At 41.0% G+C, this 22,868-nt stretch overlaps 1 protein-coding gene across 10 annotated transcripts in view; it reads right to left on the bottom strand.

The window, feature by feature from the left end:
• TEAD1 (TEA domain transcription factor 1) overlaps window positions 1-22,868 on the bottom strand; it is a 283,716-nt gene that overhangs the window by 93,516 nt on the left and 167,332 nt on the right. The gene's annotated exons all lie outside the window — the stretch shown is intronic.

Genomic DNA, 22,868 nt, shown 5'->3' with positions numbered 1-22,868 from the left:
TTAATCGCTCATTCTCTATGAAGCAATACAGGAATGCTACACAATCATCTTTTAATCCTCTAATAAATAATTTTATTAGTTTAACACTTTATTCTTCCTGTTACTCTTTTTTTTATTACTATTAACTGAGAAGCAAGGAGACACAGACTCCTGCATGGGCCCTGACTGGGATCCACCAGGCAAACCCTGTACCAGGTGATGCTCTGCCCATCTGGGGCCACTGTTCCACTGCAACCGAGCTATTTTAGTGCCTGAGGCAAGGCCATGGAGCCATCCTCAGCGCCCAGGCCAACTTGCTCGAGCCATTCGAGCCATGGCTGCAGGGAAAGGAGAGGGAGGTGGAGAAGCAGATGGTCACTTCTCCTGTGTGCCCCGACCAGGAAATGAAGCCAGGACTTCCACATGCCAGGCTGATGCTCTACTGCTGAGCCAACTGGCCAGAACCATATTCTTCTTTCTAATCCTTTCTACACAGCTACCTAAAACAAAGCTCTCATTTATCCAGGTTACTGCTTAAAGACATTCAATGGCTCTCTACTGTCTCCAGTCTAAGGGCCAAACTGCTTTGGTGTAGTATTTAATGTTATCCCACCATCTGGCCCTAACTTTTTACTTTTTCACCAGTTACCACCACCACCACTACCATCACCTTAATCCACTTAATCAGCATCTAAATGTTCAGTTTCCTGAACCACCCTGCCTTTCTAAGGTTTTGCCTACACTTGCAATATCCCTTAAGACTAGCAACCGAAATCTTTCCAGGCTCAGCTCAGATGTTGTCTCCTCAATGAAAGCTCACTCAGAGCACACCTGAAATATGCAGGAGCCATGGGACCTGTGGAGAAGAGTGAGCCATAGAGCCAGGAGCCTGGAGCTCACCTCACAGACCAGTGGTTGGGGGAAAAACAAAAACAAAAAACACAATTCTACAAAGCAAACTGAAAGAAAAGATACTGTGAGTTAAAAACAAATTACTTAGTATAGATGGGCAGCGATGGCTTTACTGGCTGGAAAAACAGCACAGTTTCACTATTCTGTTCTGGACCCACAGTGCATTACTTCCGCCTGTGCAGGGCACTGCCCACATTCTGGCTCTAGCAAGAGTTCCTTGTATAACGGGGAACTCTGAAACAGGATTGCTTGTCTTCAGCATCTTTGTATTCCACTCATTCCAGGTGTGCTTGGGATTGAATGGAATCAAAGTCTGTTGTCCCCAATGGCAACCTAAATAGACCCTTACCCACAGGCTCTCAGGGGCGTTTTCACTCATCTCGTGAGCATTCACTTTTCTTTCATGCCCACACCTGAGATGGTGCTTTCCTACATTAATAGTTCCTTGCCCACTATTAGAAAAACAAATCCCTTAACCTGCTGACTAGGCCCAACAGCCCTTTCCTGTCAAAGGCTCCTCCATTCTAGCACAAGGAGCTTCACGAGTTCCCCTAGACTTTGTCATGCTTTTCTATACCTCTATGCCTTTGTAAAACCATCGGTCCTCAACTGGCTTGCCTGCAAACTCCTATTCATCCATGTAAGCCCCAAATGAAGTCTTCTGGGAGCTGTTCCAAACTCATTTCTTCTTTTGTACCCAGATGTGCCAAGCAGGTCCACCTGCTGCTGCTGCACCGCCACTACTTATCTAGGGAACTGTCCATTCCCTGCTCGGAACAGTGACAGCTCCGTGGAAAGAATTTATCTAGTTCTTTGCAAACCCTTTTTATATATAAAAAAATGAGAACAAACGATCTAGAGAGATATGATATAAACTGTACAGCACTGACGATAACACCTGAAATGTGTAAGCCCTTTCACAGTTATGACTATTTCAGAGACAGCAGCACAATTTTCCAAACCTTCGGCCTGCTCTCTTAAGTTGGCACAAGTGACACCAGCATGCGCTCTCTTCCTTCTCGCTCCCCTCCCCTTACCAACCTCCACATGCCATGGCAATATGGAGCTGGTCCAAAAAATGCTAATCTCAACATTAACCCAGGAGAGGCTTGTTAATGAAAAACTTTGCTTAAACAAACACTCTGTTTATTTATTAATTATCTGACGTTGGAGAAGTGTGAAATCCACACATTCCAAGGACTAAAAAACTGCTGGTATTTAATGGAGAACCTTTAATGGTGGCAATGATGCAGAGTTGGTTTTTAGTTTCTTTTTTGCTTTTTTACTCAGATGTATGAATGCCTACATCTTTCTAGGTACTTGTTAGCTATGTGAACACAGACAACTTGCTTAACTTCTCTGCACCTTTATTTCCCTACCTGTAAAATGGGAATAAAGCACTTACCCTGCAGAGCTGTTGCGCACATTAGCCACAAAAAATGGAGGTTGTAGCACCCAGAGATGATTTAAAGCGGCCCTACAACTATTATGTAATGTCACTGCACTTGGTTCATATGCTTTCATTGCTTGAACTGATATGTAAGGACACTGTACCACACATAGCACATGATATTTAGTGTAAATCTCCAATGCTGCTTTCAATGCTATTGAAATTAAACATCTTTTTCATGCTATACTGAAAATGTTCTCAAAATCTGTGCATCACCCTAAATTTTCAAGATGATATGGCCATAAACACTATTTCCCAGTAAAAGAAGCTCTTTATTGTGATACCATTAAGAGGACATCATGCAAACTACTTATGTGCTACAATAATCTTTTAATTTAGAATAGATTCTTCATTGAATAAAATAGCAGAAATTAGGTTTTTGCCAAGGGCTAAGTATGGCCAAAATTCTTATAATTTGTGGCAGATCATAAAATTATCTCTATGAATTGGCTGGAGGCATTGTATTAAATAGCATAGCCCCTAGTGGGTTTCCAGAATTTAGTTCTTAGTGTAAAAACCCAACTATCACTAGAAGAACTAAGCATCAACTTCTGTAACTACTGGCATAGTCGCTACACAAGGTCAATTATTCAAGAACTAAATAAAAATGACACCATGTGGGATTACCCGCTGCTTAGAAAACATGCTAAAGAGAAAAATTCAAATGTCTAGGCACTTAGTAATTCTTTTAAAAATAATATGGTACCCATGTTCATAAGGGGCTTTTTTAAAAAAAAATGCACACAACCTAGACAAAATAAAATCTGGGGGTTCAGCTAAATAAAATAATATTGTGTGGCAGGTAGAGACTAAGTGAGATAGTGGAGAGCTGGACAATACATGTGCTCAGTACCTGGTGTGTGTCAGCACTAGGCCGTGCTCTGTGCTTAGGGACTCATATTTAACCTTAGCACCCACCTTATTCCCATTTTATAAATGCTGACCTTGAAGTGCAAAGAAGTTAAGAACCTTGCCAAAGTTCCTACACTAAGTAAGTGGTAGGGTTCGGATTTGAGTGCAACTTTATTTTCCAAGCTTATTATTTCTTAACTTGAGACCAATTACTCTGAAAATAGCCTCTATAGTAAGTTAACACAAGATCAAGACTAAGTGTTTAATGAGAACAAAAGCTTAGAAGGGGTCACAATCCAATCATGAAGTAAGTGCACTGAATTGCATATGCACCATTTTTCAAGTTTTGCATTCTGTACCTACAAAATAGGATAAAACTTCAACTACTCTTTATGCACTAAAGGCCTACATGATCCAGCCCCAATGCACTTCCCCCTCCCATGCTCAATAACATCTACTGAATATTCTATCTGAAAGGTGTTGTGCTAGGTACCGCAGGTGATACATGCTGGAATAACTACATATCCTCTGCCCTTGAGGAGCTTCAAGTTTAGGAGAAGAAATGAGGCCAGAAGTTTTGTACAAATGATAAAGGGCAGAGCATTAGGAAGATGAGAGGCAACATACTGAAGAACAGTCAGATAAAAGTCCAGTGGTTTTCCTCCTGTGATTGCCATGCTCAGACAACAGTCGACGGATCTCAAAACCAGGAGGAGCCAAAGGCAATAACGTACAGGCCAATCATGAAAGGGAACGCAACAGCCTGTGAAAGGGCTTTCTACTTTAGACAGTGATCAGACAAACCAAACAGATCACCTCTCTGGGTTGAGTTTTAGATTCAGGAGAGTTGGCTCTCATCTTTATTTTCCTTTTAAAATTTCTAATTACCCAGCTAATATACAATATAACTTCCCTGTAAAAAATAAAAATGTGACATGTATAAACTCACTTATTTTTGTCTTCTCTCCTGCTACTCTTTACACATACTGCCCTGTCATGTTGGGGACTATTTCCTTCGTGTGAGTGACTGGCCACTCACTCCTCTCAATCCTCAGGGTTCCAGCCAATTTGCTTATCACTCATTTCTGAGCTGCTAAGACCCAGTTCAAATATCACTTCCCAAATCCCTGGCAGTTGGGTTGCTCCGCCCTCTCGGCTCACCACACTTCACGCACACATCTGAGCACTGTGACTGTCATACTATACTCTTGCTAGGAGTGTTTTCACTCATCTTTGACAAATTATGAAGCTCTTGAAGGCAGGGTCCATGTCATGCTCCCACAGTCCCCCAACCTCCAAATCCTGACATTGTACTGAAAGCATGCTACTTACATATAGTGCTACTGTGGATTTTAGCCCCTTCTTGAAAGAAAAACTATTTGAAGAAGTGACATCATGGCACACAGGAGGTGGTGACTGAGTGTTTTCTTTGAAGAGGCTGGAACAGAGGGAGGGAGACGGAGCAGGAAGAGCAGAACAAGCAGACATGGGGATACAAAGAAAAATACATCAGGGCTCCTGTCTTTGAGGAACTCACTGCCTAATTCAGTGATTTCCAGCCTTTTTCATCTCGTGGCACACATAAACTAATTACTAAAATTCTGTGATACACCAAAAATATATATTACATTTTTTGCCAATCTGACAAAAATAATAGATAAAATTTTGATTCATTCACACTGGACAGCTATTGTTATGTTGGCTGTTGTCATTTTTTTTTTTTTTTTGACAATCTAAGGGAAAAGAGGTCAGTGCTCCTGACTAAATAGTCAGTTGAATATTTAAAAAATTCTCAGGGCACACCAGTGGAAAATTGCTGGCCTAGTTGAATGCTCATGAAGTGATGAAATACCCATGGAACCTGTCCTCTTCCTAAGCTCCTAGAAAAGAAAAAGGCACCCATAACCATAACTGAGGTGGAGGGTGGTAGGGAATAAAGGATTGTGAGTGGCTATTTTATGTCTAGTGGACAGAATCTAGAAACCTTAATGCCTTTCCTTCTTCAAAGTTATTATCTCAGTTTACTCTGTTTTTAATTCTAGCGATCTTCATCAATTCTGTATTTAGCATCCTGCCTAATCCACCGCCCACTCAGAGGATAATAACAGAGAAAAACAAATATTCTCAGAAATATCTCAACTTTTTCATAGGCAGAATAAGTAAGAATGAACTGGGTAAAATGCAGATGAGTTGCTGTGGCTTCATCTGCAAGCTCATTCATTGCCTATTCATTTGACTTTTTAAATTTATTTATTGATTTTACAGAGACAGAAGGTGCGAAAACGAGAAATATCAACTCATTGTTGCTTCACTTAGTTGTTCATTGCTTGGTTGTTGCTTGTCATTGTGCCTTGACCGGGCAAGCCCAGGGATCGAACCAGCACCTCAGCGTTCCAGGCTGACACGCTATCCACTGTGCCACTACAGGCCAGGCATCATATGTAAATTTAAAGGCAGGGCACAAACTACTTATCCTTACATGGCTCCAGCCCTGAAGGTTGCTTTGCAAAGATATGTCAGAGTGAAATTATCCAGCACACCCTGTGTGGAGAGAAGGTTTCACAAGTCAACAACAACCACTGCTTAAGCAGTTTAACCCAACAAGCAAGATGCCCTCGATTTAAATGGTATGAGAGAATCTATTTTAAGCCATTAAAAATCCTTTGGGCAGGTGTTTAAGCTGTGTACAGAATGAGCCTGTGTAGGCTCCGGGGGTGGGGGAGGGTGGGCTCCACTCTCCGTGCAGGCAACATTTTGTTCAGGCAGTCTTCCTGCAGCAGGTCATGTGACAAAGGCCAAATAAACAGCATCTGGGGATTTTCAATTACAGACCTTCGCCCAGCATGCCTGCACTGTAATCTCCACCAGATGAGGCTAAGGCCTCCCTATTTTCAATAATTCACACACTGTGTACACATAACACGACAATAAGGGCATTCATGGTGTGGCCTGATTCGCAGATCAAAGCTAGCAAAGGGCCAGCTGTAAGCATGTTCTGCTGCTGGATGATTCAAGCTTTTCACAGGCTTGGAAAGACGCTCCACAGGACCTGGCAAACCCGCCCCTTTCCTGTGCGGGACGCTGAGAAAACTCTGAGCATGAACTGGGCACAGCCTCCTGGGATGGCCAGAGAGATAACTAATTCCATGTGCATTTGCAAATACTGGGCAATTTCAAACCCTGATCTACTCAACAAGCTGCCTCTCAGAGAGGGGCTTGCCTTGGCTAGTGCAAGACCTGTGCAAAAACTCTATTACTCTTGGGAGCAGGTGGTTCTTGAAAACAAATATGTTCTAAAAAGTCAGTGAGGTCCCTGTATTTAAACCCTCAGCTACATGCTTGAGTTTACAAGTCCACTGGCTGTAGAAATTCTACTTAGCTGTCCCACACATACAAGCAACTCAGACACAAACTACATGTAGGTATATTTTTAACACATGACATAGAGCTTTGGGTCTGGGAAATGAAATAGGACACTTGGTATTACTGAAATCCCTACACATTAACTCAATTAACTCGTGTGCGTAGACTAACGCATTTAGCCTGTGTGTGTACACACACACACACACACACACACACACACACACACGTGCCTTACAAGCATTCAGAATTCTCAAGCCCACACATTCCAAATGTCTATTACCCTGCAGGGAGAGTTGCAACTGGAGGAAATACGGACACTGCTTCCTCATATAAAGATTTCATACCCGTCAATCAGGGCAGGAACCCAGAGAAAGCCATAATAGTGACTTCCTCAGCAGCAAACACATGCTGTTCACCAGCTGTAGGCTGTGTGTCCTTACCCCTTTTTCTCTTATTCAGAATGGTTTCCTCTTAATCACAATAATCCCCAAAGTGCTAAAACATATCAATCGTTGGGTAAGCCCTGCCTACAAAGGGCCAGCCGGCTGGCTTTTATGGCCTTGTCCAACAGCAGCTGATCATTCAGTGACAAATCCAATTTAGCAGTTACAAGAGGTTTAGCATCCCTGAAAAAAATATTGGAGTTGATCTGGCATTCTGAAGTCAGCAAATGCTCCACTGCCATATTGTTGCAGAGATTATTCTGCTGTCATATTTGGATGTCTACAACCGTCTCACACTTTCTCTACTATTGCCTCCCACAATCTGATGGTGGTGGCAGTGTTGGTGGTGGTGGCAACAATTTAATCCTCAAGTAAAAAATACAGGCAACAATCATACTTGGAAACTGACTAAATAATGTGATTTTACCATTACCCTCAAGTACACACACACACACACACATGCAAGCGCACACACGCGCGTGTGCACACACGTGCTCACACATGGAGTAGTAATTTTTCAAATGGGGATTCCTAATACATTGAATAAAAAAGCTGTGGTGTGAAAATGATTTTACTTTAACCTTTGCATTCTGGGTCAGCTTTGAAGAATAAAAGGAAAGAAATAGAATGTAAAAATTTAACCCCTAATTTGTCTTGTTAAAAACTGCAGGAGTGCCTGACCAGGCGGTGGCGCAGTGGATAGAGGATCAGACTGGAACACGGAGGACCCAGGTTTGACACCCCAAGGTCACCACCTTGAGCGCAGGCTCATCTGGTTTAAGCAAGGTTCGCCAGCTTGAGCCCAAGGTCGCTGGCTTGAGCAAGGGGTCACTCGGGTCTGCTGTAGCCCTGCGTCAAGGCACATATGAGAAAGCAATCAATGAACAACTAAGGAGCTGCAACAAAAATTTGATGCTTCTCTTCTCTCTCCCTTCCTGTCTGTCTGTCCCTATCTGTTTCTCTCTGTCTCTGTCACACACACACACACACACACACACACACACACACAAAAGTGCAGGAGTAACATGAAGACTGTAATTAAATTCTTTACATCCATTTTAAACATCAACATGTTAAAACAAAGAAAAGTTTTAAGCCATGATAGGGGGAGGCAAATACATTAGCAAACACCCCCCTCCCAATTTTTTACTAGTTAATATACTCAAAAGTTATACAGTCTATATAGATAATTACATAAATTCAAGTTAAAAGAATCTCCAAAGAGAACAACTTAGATAATTTAGCTATACAAGAGATACCCCACCAACAAAATACATTTTTAAGCAATACCACAAGGTAATGTACAAAGTAAAAGAAAAGAGAAATGATCTAATGGGAGCGTGGGCTGATTATTCCTTTAATATTAGACTTTGGAGTCAAGAGTTGGTTATTTATCCCAGCTTCAGTTTTAATGATACCAAAAAAGTGACCACAGAGACATCTGGTTTAAAAAAAATAGGTTCTAGTGCCATAAATAAGACATGCAGTTGTGGTTGGCAAGATATCAACAATGGAATATTCCATACATGGAGTTCTTATTTCATGTGGCTTTAAAATTTTACTCTTCTCTCTCAATTTTTGAAAATATACACCAAAATTAAAATAAACACCCAAAGCCTGCAGACTAGAAAACACATTTAGCTTCTGTGAATAACAATCCATTTGATTAATATTTTGTCAGTGTCACTTGTCACAACAAAAGCAGCAGCATTTATAATTTACTCTGAGACTGGTTTAATTAAAATTCAAAAAACCACGACAAAGTTATATTGAATTTCATTTGCCGCATTGTAATTACTTACTTTGTAGCTGACTATAAACAGTATTTTATTACATCCACAAAAATGCATTTAAAAACTAACAGCAATTTACAGACACTGGAAGAACTAAGGGAACGAGTCCGAACCTCTACTTTAAAATCAGAGTTACTTTCTACTTTAATGTAACATCAGAAAATAAGGACCTGTGATCTTTCCTAATCTGAGGGGACCTATGGGTCTGCCTTGAATTACCTTCCCTTAGAGCAGGGCTCAAACTGCCAGCGAACACAGACTTGGCTGAACCAGATCTATGTACCACCCTCCCTAGACTAAGAAAGAGTCTCACTTGGCTCAAACTCAACAATGAGACAAAAGAGGCTGCCAGGCATGACGGATGACTTAAAGGCTTAAAACCACCATTTGCATCCTCCCAGATAAATAATTAGCAGGAAAAAAAAAATTTTTTTTTTTCTGGAAGCAATTTCCAATACTGTTAATATGCCCAGCAGAGCAGAGTTAGTTTAGAGTAATTATACTTTAAGAACATTTGTCTAAGACATTTTCTGAAAGCATCTTACTAGAGTGGGAAGAAACAAACCTTTCATTTTGGACAAGAAGACCAAAGTTTGGAATATTAAAAGTTAGGAAAGGCTTAGAAACATAACTCCCTTCAGGCCAGGATCAAGGTTTTCAATGTATTTGAGTAGTTAATTTTTTATATCCCCTCTTCCCTTAGTTTAAGCCCATACAACCCTTAAAGTTATTAAGCATAATAAAAATTAACTTATTAAACAAGGCAGGCAAGCATACACACGTTTTCAGCATGAAAGAAAGGAAATGGCCTTCATACAAGCTCACCAGATAAAAATGGTGGTTCTAAAACTGCGCATGGGCAATTTTCTGGAGCCCACGAGGACTCAGGAGGGAATGCTTGAGAAATAATAGAGAAATATCTTAAAAGTCAACCTGCATTTCTCTAGAATGAGTGTACAGGACAGGGCAGGAGTACCTCCAGAAGTTCACCCAGCCGCCATTAATAAATGAGGCAGCAGTGTGGTTTCCATGGCAACAGAGACTCCAACTCTCCAGCAAGCTTAGTGCATAAACGCCAAAGGTTTCTCCTCAAATCTCAACTTCCCATTTCCAGGTGCTGACAAAATGAAACGTTTTCAAAAGGGATTTTCTTATGCTGGTTTGAGCAAAAGTGGCATGGCAATGTCACAGAACTCCACAACCTCAATCTTGCTATAACCGAGGCTTGGAACATAATTTTAAAGGGAGTTAAAGAGCCCCCTGAGACTGTTCCATGAGTTAAATATATTCCTGTAACATTATAATGTGTTACGACAAGTTATATATCATTGTAATAGGCTCCCATGATTAACATTAGTCTAACTGCTTTTTCTTTGCTCTGCAGAAATGATTTGAGAGGTTGGGATCAGCCTGCTCACCAGAATTCTGTGGAACACTGACTACATTTCTTTAACATATGTAACCTTGAGGTTTATACTTCATGAGGTCATGATACATTTTCAGAAGAGACCTTTCCACACTTGTCCATACGAACAGGGAAGTGTAGCAAAATACAGACTCTAGAATTCTGCTCTCAACAAGTCACTCACTTCAGGGAAAATAATTTTCCCTGTGCCTCAGTTTTTCCAAAGGATGACTACCTTACCTTATAATGCTATGATACTGTGATGAGATCTATCTACTTTTCTATTCCTTCCGAACACAGAAGACACCAGAAGGCACTGATTCCTTTGATCCTCTACCTTCTATTTCCCTCTGAACACTGAAAGTGCTGTCTCCAAGGTCCAAACCAAAGGAGGATGGCATACTTCCCAGCAAATGCAAGTAGCTACAAGAATGGCCAATCCCTCCAAGAACAGCACAAACCCAACAGACACCACAGAGTTTCACTTGGGGAAAGATGACTGAGAAATCATCTGTGTGCTAGGGTAGGAATATACTTCCCAATCAGCATCTATCTCCACCATCTCAAGAGTGGCACTAAGAGGGAAGAAACACTCTCTACAGCCAGTGGCCACTTAGCATCCATTATGATAAGTGTGGCTTGGGGTACACACTGAAGAAAAACAAAAGGCAGCATTTGTGCCTCCAGAAGTAACAATCTATCTACCTTATGGTGTATAGGAGAAGCAGGTGGGGGAAAAAAGGTCCAAAAGAGTTATACATTTTTAAGGATTTTCCTTTTTAAATTCTCCTCCTTTTTTCCCCCTTTCACATGTTTTTACTCCTCCTCTCCATCCACATAAAAATATCACTTCGCACACGACACTCTCACACATGCACTGTCTTCAGCATGTTTTCATGCTAAAGGCTTTAGCAGACAGTTACAAATTCCTGACAGCTACACCTGATAACTTGAGAAGAAAAATAGATTCCATTTTTATTTTCAGATAGATCTGGCTCAGGGACAAACCAGCTGAAGGACAGGGAGGGTAAATTTCTAGTACAACTCTCTCTCTGTAAAAGCCATAAAGTTAGTTTCCTGGGGGAGCAATCAAATATCTATCAGAACTCTGAAAGCCATTGCATATCTCATTTCATTCCACTTATGAGGGCACATATAAGGAGCCATCATGTACATATAAACTCCCTTAATGTGCAGTCTATATCTCATTTTTCTGCCTCAGAGAAAAATGAGGTTTCTAATGCAAATACGGCCCCTCTGTCCTTGAGGAGACAGCTGGATACACCTCCTAGCATACACAGTACTCCCCAACCACATGACGAACATGCAGAAGAGCGTCGCAACGACACACACTTGAATCCTAGACCTAGGCACCAGGGCGCCAACAGATAATCATTTATGTCATGAAGATAAAAATAAGTAAAAGTTGTGAGACAAAGACTGCTACTCTGAAACAACCATTCCCATCATCAATGAATTTTGATTGACCCTCTCCTAAAATTTCATTACAATCCTTTCAGTGTGAGTGAGCAACCAGGAATATTTGTTTAGCATGGTTTATGAAGTAAGTAGCTAGAACAGTGAGTTTCAACTGGTGTCCTGCAAGAATTTTTAAAACATGCAATACCTAACTCTTTGGTCAGGGCACTGACCTCTTTTCCCTTTGATTGTCAAATTAAAAAAATGAAAACAGGCAACACAACAATAGCCGTCTAGTGTGAATGACATAAAATTATACTTTTTTGTCAGATTGGCAAAAAATATATATTTCTTGGTGTGCCACAGAACTTTAATAATGAGGTTATGTGTGTCATGAGATGAAAAAGGTTGAACATCACCGAACTGGAGGAATAGCAGAAGATGAGCTAAGTTGGCTATCGTGAGACAACCATTCCAAGAGTTTATTCCGGTTGCATCCTTCAGACAATGGAAAGTGACACTGAATTTGCTCAAGAAAGAGAATGCTGAAACATCCCGCCTGGGCTTTGGAAGGATAAGTCTATGGAGTAAAGACTGGATGGACTAAGGGGACAAATTGGAGGCACAGAGACAGACAAGAACAAAAGAACAGTTCGGTTGAGAGATGAATTTGGAAGTAAACATGAAGAAAACAAGAGAGTGGACTGAATCAAAAAGGTAGAAGTGCCACATCTTCTTGACATACCTGGTGAGGGTGGGAAGGAAGAATTCCAATGGCAGCTTATAGTCTTAGCTCCAAGATGGGAGACACATCTTAGAAACAAAGGAATCCAGGAAAATCAGGACACTGGAACAAGGGAGGCAATAAGTTTCATTTTGGGTAAATTTGACAGCACAAAAGATGTCCACATGGAGCCACCCAGCAAGCAGCTGGGTGAGCAGGGTTGGAGATTAAAAGGTTCGGGCAGAGCAAGAAACACAAGTCTAGCAGTCAGGAGCTTACTGCTGGTAACTGAACCCTGAGAGCAATGAATCATACCCAAGGCAAAGCATAAAAGGAAAAGAGAGCTGGGGGAAAGGGCTGAACAGAGGAGGTTGAGAAATAGAAAAAAGAGATGCACTTAGTCCAGTAATAACATGGAAAGCAAAGATAGATAAAAGCAAAAAGAGAGAGAGACAGACAGACAGAGAGAGCACGCTAAGAAAGTCAACCATTTAAACTGCTGGAGTAAGGTCATGTAAGAGGAGAACTAGGAAACTATGTGATAGGACACATTAAACCACATCTCTTAAATGCTGTAATAATACATGCCAAAGTAGTTGTGGTTTTCCGTGCCGCCTACCCTACCCATCAGTTTGATTTAGGATGAATCTTGTTGTATGACAAGAGGTCGCAAGAGGGGTTCCAAGGACCATGGGTCCCTTTGGGATTTACATGACTCAAGCAGTCTCATATGCCAGCACTCTGGATACTGACCTAGGATGTGGGGGAATGAAAAGAAACAAAATCCAAAAGCAGTTGCTGAATGGTGTGTGGCCCAGGAGTGTTGGTAAAGTGTGGGCCTGTGTCCAGCAGCCCTTTGGTAGAGTTGGGGAGGTGAGGCAATAGGGCCCGCATTCCCAGACCTATATGAAAAGGCTGGGGAGGGGTGTATGGTAATCATAGTCTCTGGTCAACTGTAATTAGACTATAAACACAAGAGTTCACAAAAACAAAACAAAACAAAACAAAAAACAGTGAAACTACTCCATGAGAATCAATTGACTATAGGGAATTTACAATGAAAGGCATTATGTTTCATTAGCATTTGTAAACTGTGTGCAATACAGTTTGTATTAGAAAATATCTTAATCAACATATATATGTGTATATGTATGTACACGTGTGTGGTTTAAAATATTTTTACTAGTACATCACTGGCTATCCCATCTCAATTCTAGTCATTGCTTCCAAAAGTTTTCACCAAAAGAGCAGCAGGTTCCTACATTAGCAAAGAATGTCACAGTTGAAGGTTACAAGGGTGATCCAACCAACACCTTCAAGTTAGAGACCCCACAATCATGCAGAGCTTCCTCTTCTGGCTCCCTGTCCCTATGAAATCCTTATAACATTATTCAACTATATAAATATCCATCTCTCATATCCATTCACATCTACCAACCCTCCCTGCCTTTGGCCTCACCATTTTCTTTGTTTGAAATAGCCTCATAACTGCTTTTTTTTATCATCCATCTCCTCCAACTCTCACCCAGTGTCACTGCGCTTTATATCACGCAGTTCTCAACAATTAGAATGCCAACTCTTGTTACTAGCTGCAAACTTCTATTCATCTTTCAGTAAAGCCTCCCATGACCCACAATTAATGATTCTCTGATCATGTGCCTAATGGTCTTCTGTTCTCATAACCCCGCCACATTCTATTATCATTTGTTTCCATGATCATCTTCTCTACTAGTCTTTGGGGTACTAGGTGGCAGGGGCCTTTTCCCATAATTTCCTCTATCCCTGGGCCCTAGGATACCACCTAGTGCATCGATAATCAAGAAATGCTGACAGAATTGAATGGACCAGAAATGTACACAGAGTGTGTGTAGCGCTTCCTTCTGAAGTGTAGGATCTTAAAAAAAATTTTTTTAAATCAGCTGGAAGAAAATTATCTTTTAAAAAAATATTTGGGGGGAATATTCCCAAAACTATAAACAGTAATGCTCAAAGGTCCTTCACAAATTGCTTATGTAACAACATGTTTTCTGTCAACAGACATTTATAAGCCCATTTCTCCAGTTCGAGCCACAGAGATTTTCTGTTGACAAATCCTTTTATGCCGTGTGTGTTTTCTCATCTACCCAAAGCTAATAATTACAAAATATGATCATTAAAATGAACATGCAAACAATGAAAATATCTATAACTATAATGCGTGGACTTAGATTTTAAAGAGTCATAAATGTCTGGCTCGAGAGGACACTTTAGAGATAATGTCATCAGATAATTTAAACTTGTTTCACAGATGAGAAAATTAAAACAAAGAGAAGCCTGAAGACATGCCTAAAGCCACACCACTCAGCTAGGAAGGGTCCAGGACTCCAGACTCTGAGGCAGTGCTCATTTCAGAACCGCTCTATAATAAACCTTGTTTTCTTTCTTTTTCAGAGAGAGAGAGAGAAAGGAGGAGGGAGGGAGGGAGAAAAGAGGGAGGGAAAGACAGGGATAGAGAAACAGGAAGGGAGAGAGATGAGAAGCATCAACTCGTAGTTGCGGCATCTTAGTTGTTAGTTGTTCATTGACTGCTTTCTCTTATGTGCCTTGACAGAGGTGGGAGTGGGGGCTCCAGCCGGGCCAGTGACCCCTTGTTCAAGCTCAGTGACCTTGGGCTCAAGTCAGTGACCATGGGGTCATGTCTATGATCCTGTGCTCAAGCTGGATGAGCCTGCGAAGCTAGAGACCTCAAGACCTCGAACCTGGGTCTTCAGCATCCCAGGTCAGTGCTCTATCTGCTGCACTACTGCCTGGTCAGGCCCTTTGTTTTCTATCAACCTTTTACCTGAATGTTAAAATTTATCTTTGAAGTACATCTCATCATTAACATTTAGTAAATGCATATAATAGATATGAATGGTCCTTAACTTTGCTTCAAACAGGATTTAAATCTAAAATTTTTATTTGGCAGAAATAGCTAATCCTGAGATATTTGGAATTATGTTCCAGAGTTTATTTTGATCACAATTACATTATCAAAAAGTAAAGACTGGTTCTCCTTTTAAAGCAGTAGTCCCCAACCCCCGGGGCCACGGACCAGTACTGGTCCGTGGGCCATTTGGTACTGGTCCGCAGAGAAAGAATAAATAACTTACATTATTTCTGTTTTATTTATATTTAAGTCTGAACGATGTTTTATTTTTTAAAAATGACCAGATTCCCTCTGTTACATCCGTCTAAGACTCACTCTTGACGCTTGTCTCGGTCACGTGATACATTTATCCATCCCACCCTAAAGGCCGGTCCGTGAAAGTATTTTCTGACATTAAACCGGTCCATGGCCCAAAAAAGGTTGGGGACCACTGTTTTAAAGCATCAGAAGCCTCAAAATACTCTTGGATGCCACATAGCATTGTCCATATTCAACAGTATCAAGGACTGTCTTGTGTTCCAAATGCCCCTCAGCAGCTGAATCCTGTCTATCACACATTTTTTGCGAATGTATCTAAAGTTTCACAAAAGAAGGTGTCCTATGAACACAGAACACAGAAATTCTGGTATTAGAATTGACAGGGATATGCTGTATGTCATGGGGTAATAGTATTGTTTTCAAAATCCCACAGATTCCAAAATTCCTCTGAAGAGAGAGAATGAAATGTCTTCTCTTAACCAGATTGATTATGTGGCAAAGATAAAAGGAAGTAAAAAGACTAGTTTTGAGCAGGCCCGTAGGGCGGCGGTCTCAAACATAAAAGATGACAGAAGCTGTCGTTTTGATTCCCTGCTTTACCTACAGAGGGTAATCTACCAGGGCGCAGCTGGTCTGCCCCACCAGCCATGACAGCTCAGGGTGGGCCCCTACAATGTTCTGCTGGGGGGCACATTCTGGTCCTCCATCCATTATTTCACCCTTAAAAAGTGAGAGTCCTCTCTCCAACTCACGCTGCTTCCCTGAATAATTCATTCTCTGAATCATTCTCTATGGATCATTCCTTCATCCACAAAAAATCTGAACCAATTATATTCCAGCTGTTAAGATATACAGAGTAACAAGATTTGAACTGTACTATGCAACCCTCTGTCCTAAAACACCTCCTTTGTAATTTTCTAATCACATTATCATTGAAGCATTTAGGAGAACACTGGGTAAATCCACATTTATCCTTTCTGATTTTAAGTTTGTCTAGTCTGTCCATCTGAAGGCAATCCCCAGAATCATTTCATGCCAGGAGGTGTGCTCGTCTCTTTATGTGCTCTGGCAAGAGCACCGCAGCACTCACTGCACACAGTATCCACAGGACCAACACAAAACAACTAGATTACATACTTGTATAAAAATATAGATACTGAGTCTTCTATAAAGGTCAAGTTTGATGGTTTCAAAGGAAGGGCCCTGGCTTAGGTGTTGGGGGACCTGGTTGAAATTCTAGTTTGAACTTGTCTAAAACTCAGTTCTCTTATATGTAGAAAGAGCCCAAAGCTCTCAACAGAAGTGTTATTGTTTGTATGAAATCAGCTGCACAGTAGCTGACACATGACAAACACACTGTACATATTAGCTGAATATCAAATTAGACAGAAATGAATTCACTTCTCATCACTGCTATAATTTCTCATTCATGTTATTTTAAATAGGCTCCGAACGCAATTACTCCCATGGTCAAACAGAAACGGGCCCACAGTCCTCCAACATGCATCACTGCCAGTTTAATGAGGGAAGAGAGAACGCTCCTCTGCAACTTTCTGTACCCCTCAAAGCACTACTGTACCACTAGAAAGGCGGGTCAGAGGACAGTGAAGGCTAATGCACAAAAGAAGGAACATAAATGATGTGATAACATGACACAAAGGTTCATCCTCACATATAGTCAAGTCAATGCAATTGCAAACATCAGTAAAATAACCTTTTTTGCCTGTACTTGATCCTCTATGTTCCCAAGAGCAAATGCTGCTGTTGGAGTGTGTATGATAAATTGATTCGACCCTTTTCGGTAGCAATTTGATTATAAAAATAACCTTTGCTCCTAATGTAATTTAGGGATATAATATGGAATATTGGAGGGGAAGGGGTTGTTATAAGACGGCTGTCACAGTTATCTTACTGGTGAAAAAAAAAGAGAAACAAACTAAGCAACTAAAAATAAGGAATTGTTAAATAAACTGCCTCTGAGTAGGACATTAAAGAAGCATTAAAATTATGTTTAACAGGAAAGGCTTATGTTATAAGAAAGTAAGGTAAAACATAAGATTTTACTCTTTGTAAAATAAAAATAAAGTCATACTCAAAATGCTAACAGGGCCTGATCAGGCAGTGGCACAGTGGATAGAGCGTTGGACTGGGATGTGGAGGACCCAGGTTCGAGACCCCGAGGTCGCCAGCTTGAGTGCGGGCTCATCTGGTTTGAGCAAAGCTTACAAGCTTGGACCCAAGGTCGCTGGCTTAAGCAAAGGGTTACTCAGGTCTGCTGAAGGCCCATGGTCAAGGCACATATGAGAAAGTAATCAATGAACAACTTAGGTGTCGCAACAAAAAATTGATGATTGATGCTTCTCATCTCTCTCCGCTCCTGTCTGTCTGTCCCTATCTATCCCTCTCTCTGACTCTCTCTCTCTGTAAAAAAAAAAAGCTAACAGGATACCTCTGGGTGTTGGGTATATGAGTGACTTCTTCCCCTTTCTTAGTCTCCGACTTTTCATTTGGGCATCCATCTCACCTTATAAACACCTGCCAAACAATTGCCTGCACAGAGGTAGCACCTGTGGGTGGTAAAGGAGACAGCAGCCGAGAAACCCAAACAGTAGCACAGGTGTATGGGGAGGCGGCTCATAGTCAATCCATTTCATAACCCTGGCTCTCCACAGGTTAAAGGTGAGTGCATTTCACTACATTTTCACACTGAACACCACTCACAAATCCAAGGACAAAAAACACTGAGTTTATAGAGCCGATGCAATTAAAGACTAGAATTTATGTGCACATGCATTCAGAATGAAGGCTGAAAGAAAGAGCAAGAAGTATTTCTAAAGCCAGTCACACTGAATTACCCTTGATATGAAGTCTCATGTCCTTTGGGCCTTCAAACATACAGCCTAAGATATTTCTGCCCTCCCTTTCTGCAGGGCCAATTCCTGCTGCTATGTCAATTTGTATCTCAGACAGCTCTTGTCTCTACTAAGTCTGTCCTGACCCAGGGTAGGGGCATGCATAGGGGGCAACCTACCACTCATGTCAATGACTATTAACATGTCACATATAGTAAATTGTGCCCCATCTCCTGAAATTCATATGGTAGAGCCCTAACCTCTATGTGGCTGTATTTGGAGATAGAACCTTCAAAGAGGTAATTATAATTAAATGAAGTTACAGGGGATGGGCACTAATCAAACATGACTGATGTTCTTGTAAGAAAAAGAGATATCAAGGATAAACGTACACAGAGAGAAGGCAACCATCTGCAAACTCAGAAAAGAGGCCTCTTCTGAGCTGATCGAATCTGCTGACACCTTGATCTTCGACTTCTAACCTCCAGAACAGAGGTCCCCAAACTTTTTACACAGGGATCAGTTCACTGTTGGAGTGCCGCCACATACAGTGCTCCTCTCACTGACCACCAATAAAAGAGGTGCCCCATCCAGAAGTGCGGGTGGCCGGATAAATGGCCTCAGGGGGTCGCATGCGGCCCACGGGCCATAGTTTGGGACGCCTGCTCCAGAACTATAAAAAGATAAATTAGTTCTTTAAATCACCAAATCGGTGGTCTTTTGTTATAGTAGCCCTAGCAAACTAACACAATGTGTCTGTGGCTCCCAACGAGACTGAATGCAGAGTAGCCACTATTGCCCTATCCACTCCTGAGGGCCCCGGGCCCTATACAGGGCAGGGCTCAATGAAAAAGTAACACATCTCAAAATAAAAAATAACAGATAAGAAATCTGGAGTGTTGGGAAAATTAATAATCATTTCAAGCAAGCAGCCACAGAACATGATGGGAGAGGCTACTACTCACATTAACAGCTAAGTAGTCAAAGAGAGGAACAAGAGGGAAACCTATCATGTTAGTCCCTGTTATTCAAACAGATTTTAAGATATGCTTGCAGTATGAACACTTGGGCATTACAAATAGTTCATTCCAAGATAATTATGGACAGAAAGTAAGTTAATTAAGTTGTTTGCCTTTATGCACTAGGGTATATGCAAGTGTGACTGGCTTGAGAGTCACTATGGGATGCACAGCCATTAATTAACTTGGGCTTAGTTGAGGAACATGAAAAAGAAAAGGAGAGAAAAGGCGCACATTAAAGCTGAGTTAGTTATATTTAAGAAAACCGCACTTCGCAATACTACACTTTTCAAAGGTAATCTTCACCAAAGAAAAATAGATCTACTCATCACAAATGCACCATTACTCTCCACCTTTACTGTACCATATTTCTACTATGGTGAAGGGTTATCAAAATAACCCCGAAGGATGAAAAATAAGTAGGGGCTGTTTTTCCAGGGCTTGAAGTCAGAAATTAAAAGGTGGTATAAACTTCCCCTGAAAGATAATGTGCAGAGTTCATTTCCAGCTAGTCCACAAAATCTTGGTGAGCTCATATATGCAAGACTAGCCCACAAAATTCTATCCAACCATAAGAGAAAGACAACTAACCAGTGACTACCTGTGTTCTGAGGTGCTATAAGGAAGAGGCGTGCTTCATTCAATTTACCCACACCCTGCCCCCAACTAGTAGAAAACAATGATTTTCTATTGTTCTCCTGCTAGCTCTACTGCGTCTCACAATCCTATTGCCGACCCCTTCTCCAGATTCCAAGTCCTCCCCCTAACGTCCAACAGGTTCCAAAATAACTAAGCTCCCACTCTGCTCTAAGTTCAAGTCATATTCCCTCAAAGTAATGACCCCAGTTAAGGGGTCGGGTGGACCTGACTGACCTCATTTACACTGCACTCAGTGCCCTCGGTTTGTTATCTTAGGAAGAGTAACATTTTAAAAAAAGATTATTATTACTTTCAAATAAAATCCATTTAAAACAGCAGTAAGACATTCATTCATTCATTCATTCACCCATTCATCGACCCAGCAACTTAAAAATCTACTCTGTGCCAATGCTTTTTGTGTGGAGGTATCTGCATCAGTCAAGTTCACATATAAATACCAACTGTGGTTTCCCAAGACTGAGGTCCCCAAGTTTGCCTCTTTTCAGAGATTCCCCACCTTCATTTCTAAACCTGCAGGTTACAGAAAAACAATACATACTTCCAGGTCAGTCAGAAGTCGGAAGCCAAGGTTTGTTTGTATAAATTTCACCATTAATAATCTCTCTGTCAAACAAATTTATTCTCCTACAAATATGAAAATGTTCTATAAAGTATAAAATTTCAGACCTAGATTGGGTAATAAACTATTGACATCACCAGAAATCTATCCAAAATTAGTGAAAATCAAATACTGTCTATCACAATGGCAGTCTGCTGCTTTCTGGTAAAAGATTGTCAACCTCCCACCCCAATAAAAACTAAGATTTGAGATTACATATATTCACTACTGGCATGTTGGCACACTGCTGCTGCCCTCCCTCTCCCACATTCTGGATGATAACATGAGGCTCTGAGTCCTGCAAGGACCAATTAATGCCACATATAATCTCACAGAGACAAAAGCAATCTCACACAACTAGAATCAGGAGTAAAAAAAAAAAAAAAAAAAATCACAAAACTCTAAGGCATTTTCTCTACATACCCCACTGTATTTACTCTCCACCCTTCTGATCTCTGAGACAGAAGTATCGAAAGGTATCTTAAATCAGTAATGGGTGCCATTTATTGAGCGCTAACTGTGTACCAGCTACTGTGTAACACATTTTCCAAATATCTCTTCATTATCACAATAATCCTACAAGACAGGTACTATTACTATTTCCGTTTCACAGGAGAGGAAGCTGAGCCTTAGAGCATGTAAAGAGCTGCTCCAGGCACACAGGTAATAAACAGCAGGGCTGAGCTGAGGTTTGAGCTCTGGTCTGTCAGACTGCACTGCCCTTAAAAGGAGGCTGTGTCAGATGTTCGCAAGTCCAAAGCTTCCGTGGGTATCCATTCCAGCCCCTGTCCAGCCTAAGTAACAGATGACCTAAAAAGGATGAATAGTCTGTAAATCACACACTAGAAAATCTATTCTGCATACCTCATACTTCACCCTCCCCTCTCCAAATGTGAACTGGGTAATTTATCTTTCACACCTCAAATGACTTGTTTTACACCAAACTGTAATTATCTCCCAATGTTGGTTGCCAGCCACTTGTTGACACTGGCCATGAGACATACTGTTTGAAACTAATTTTATCCAAGTCATCTTTCCTAACTTGAAACTTTAAATTCTCATCCACCAAAATGTAACTATTGCAATGCAATTCAACAAGTATTTATTAAGTTCTTAGATGATCACAGATGTCAAGCACATGGATGCAGCCCTTGCCCAAGGCTGGCTCAAAGTCTAGTTGGGGAAACCAGGAACCAAATGTATAAGCACCAAGGAGGAGGCAACTCGTTGAAACTGGACATTCAAAGGAGGTACCCGAAAGGGTTCTTGAAAAATGAGTGGGAGTTTCTAAAATGGCCACATAGCATCAGATCTTAGAAATAGCAACTCATTGTGTGTGACTAAAACAGTCGGGGGGACAAGCAGTGGTAACAGGTTGTGAACATGTTTATTCATGAAAAACATTACCCTGTGGGAAAAAGAAAGCCAATGCTTTTTTTCAGCAGGATAGTGACAGGAGTAAATTTAAGTTTCAGGAAGATGAGACAACTGATCCAAACATTCTGAGGGTGTGACTAACTCTCTAAGTAAGAGGTAAAAAATTTCCACGTTTTCAGATTTTATTAGGCCAGTTTGTTAGGTTACCAATGATGTACGTCAAAAAGAGCCCTTTATATTCTCCTTCTTCATTATCTTAACTCAGGTATAGCACTCTCCTACTCTGCACATATTAGATTCAAGTTGTGCCCTGTATTTAAACATTTCAGCACAAGAAGGCCAGGGGGAGGCAGACCTGCATTTTAGCACATCTTTGTGGGCTAGAAAGCAATGTTCATAATTAAGATAATCTGAATTCCCTCCAAATCTTCTTTTTTTCAATTCATTGATAAAGTCTTGTTTAAAAACACAGACATTTTGTCATCCTTACTACATTTACCTCATCTCAAAACTCTCCTGACTGGGTGAAAGCTAATGCTGCTTCTTCTGTCTGGTCAATTATTGCATAGACACAAGGGACCAATTAATGCCATCCATAAAAGCCTGAATCATTCTGTCAATTAACGAGAACTAACTATGTCATCAGATATATTACTGGTGAGCAAGTCTATTTGGTTGCAATATGTCTTGAAGGAGAGCAGTATCAAATGAATCACAATTGACTTGGACAACTGCTAGCATAATTTCGGAAGATGAAAAGACAGATGTGGTAGTTATTAGTGGTCCCCTGAGGAATTACAGCCAAGCAATTGTAATGTGCTAAGACTGCACTAGCAGGTGCCTGCAGTACAAATCA

This window comes from Saccopteryx bilineata, chromosome 1 (genome assembly GCF_036850765.1).
Source record: "Saccopteryx bilineata isolate mSacBil1 chromosome 1, mSacBil1_pri_phased_curated, whole genome shotgun sequence".
In the NCBI taxonomy this organism is placed as follows: domain Eukaryota; kingdom Metazoa; phylum Chordata; class Mammalia; order Chiroptera; family Emballonuridae; genus Saccopteryx; species Saccopteryx bilineata.
Note: the sequence above shows the minus strand (reverse complement) of the source record. Positions and strands in the feature narration are given on the sequence as shown.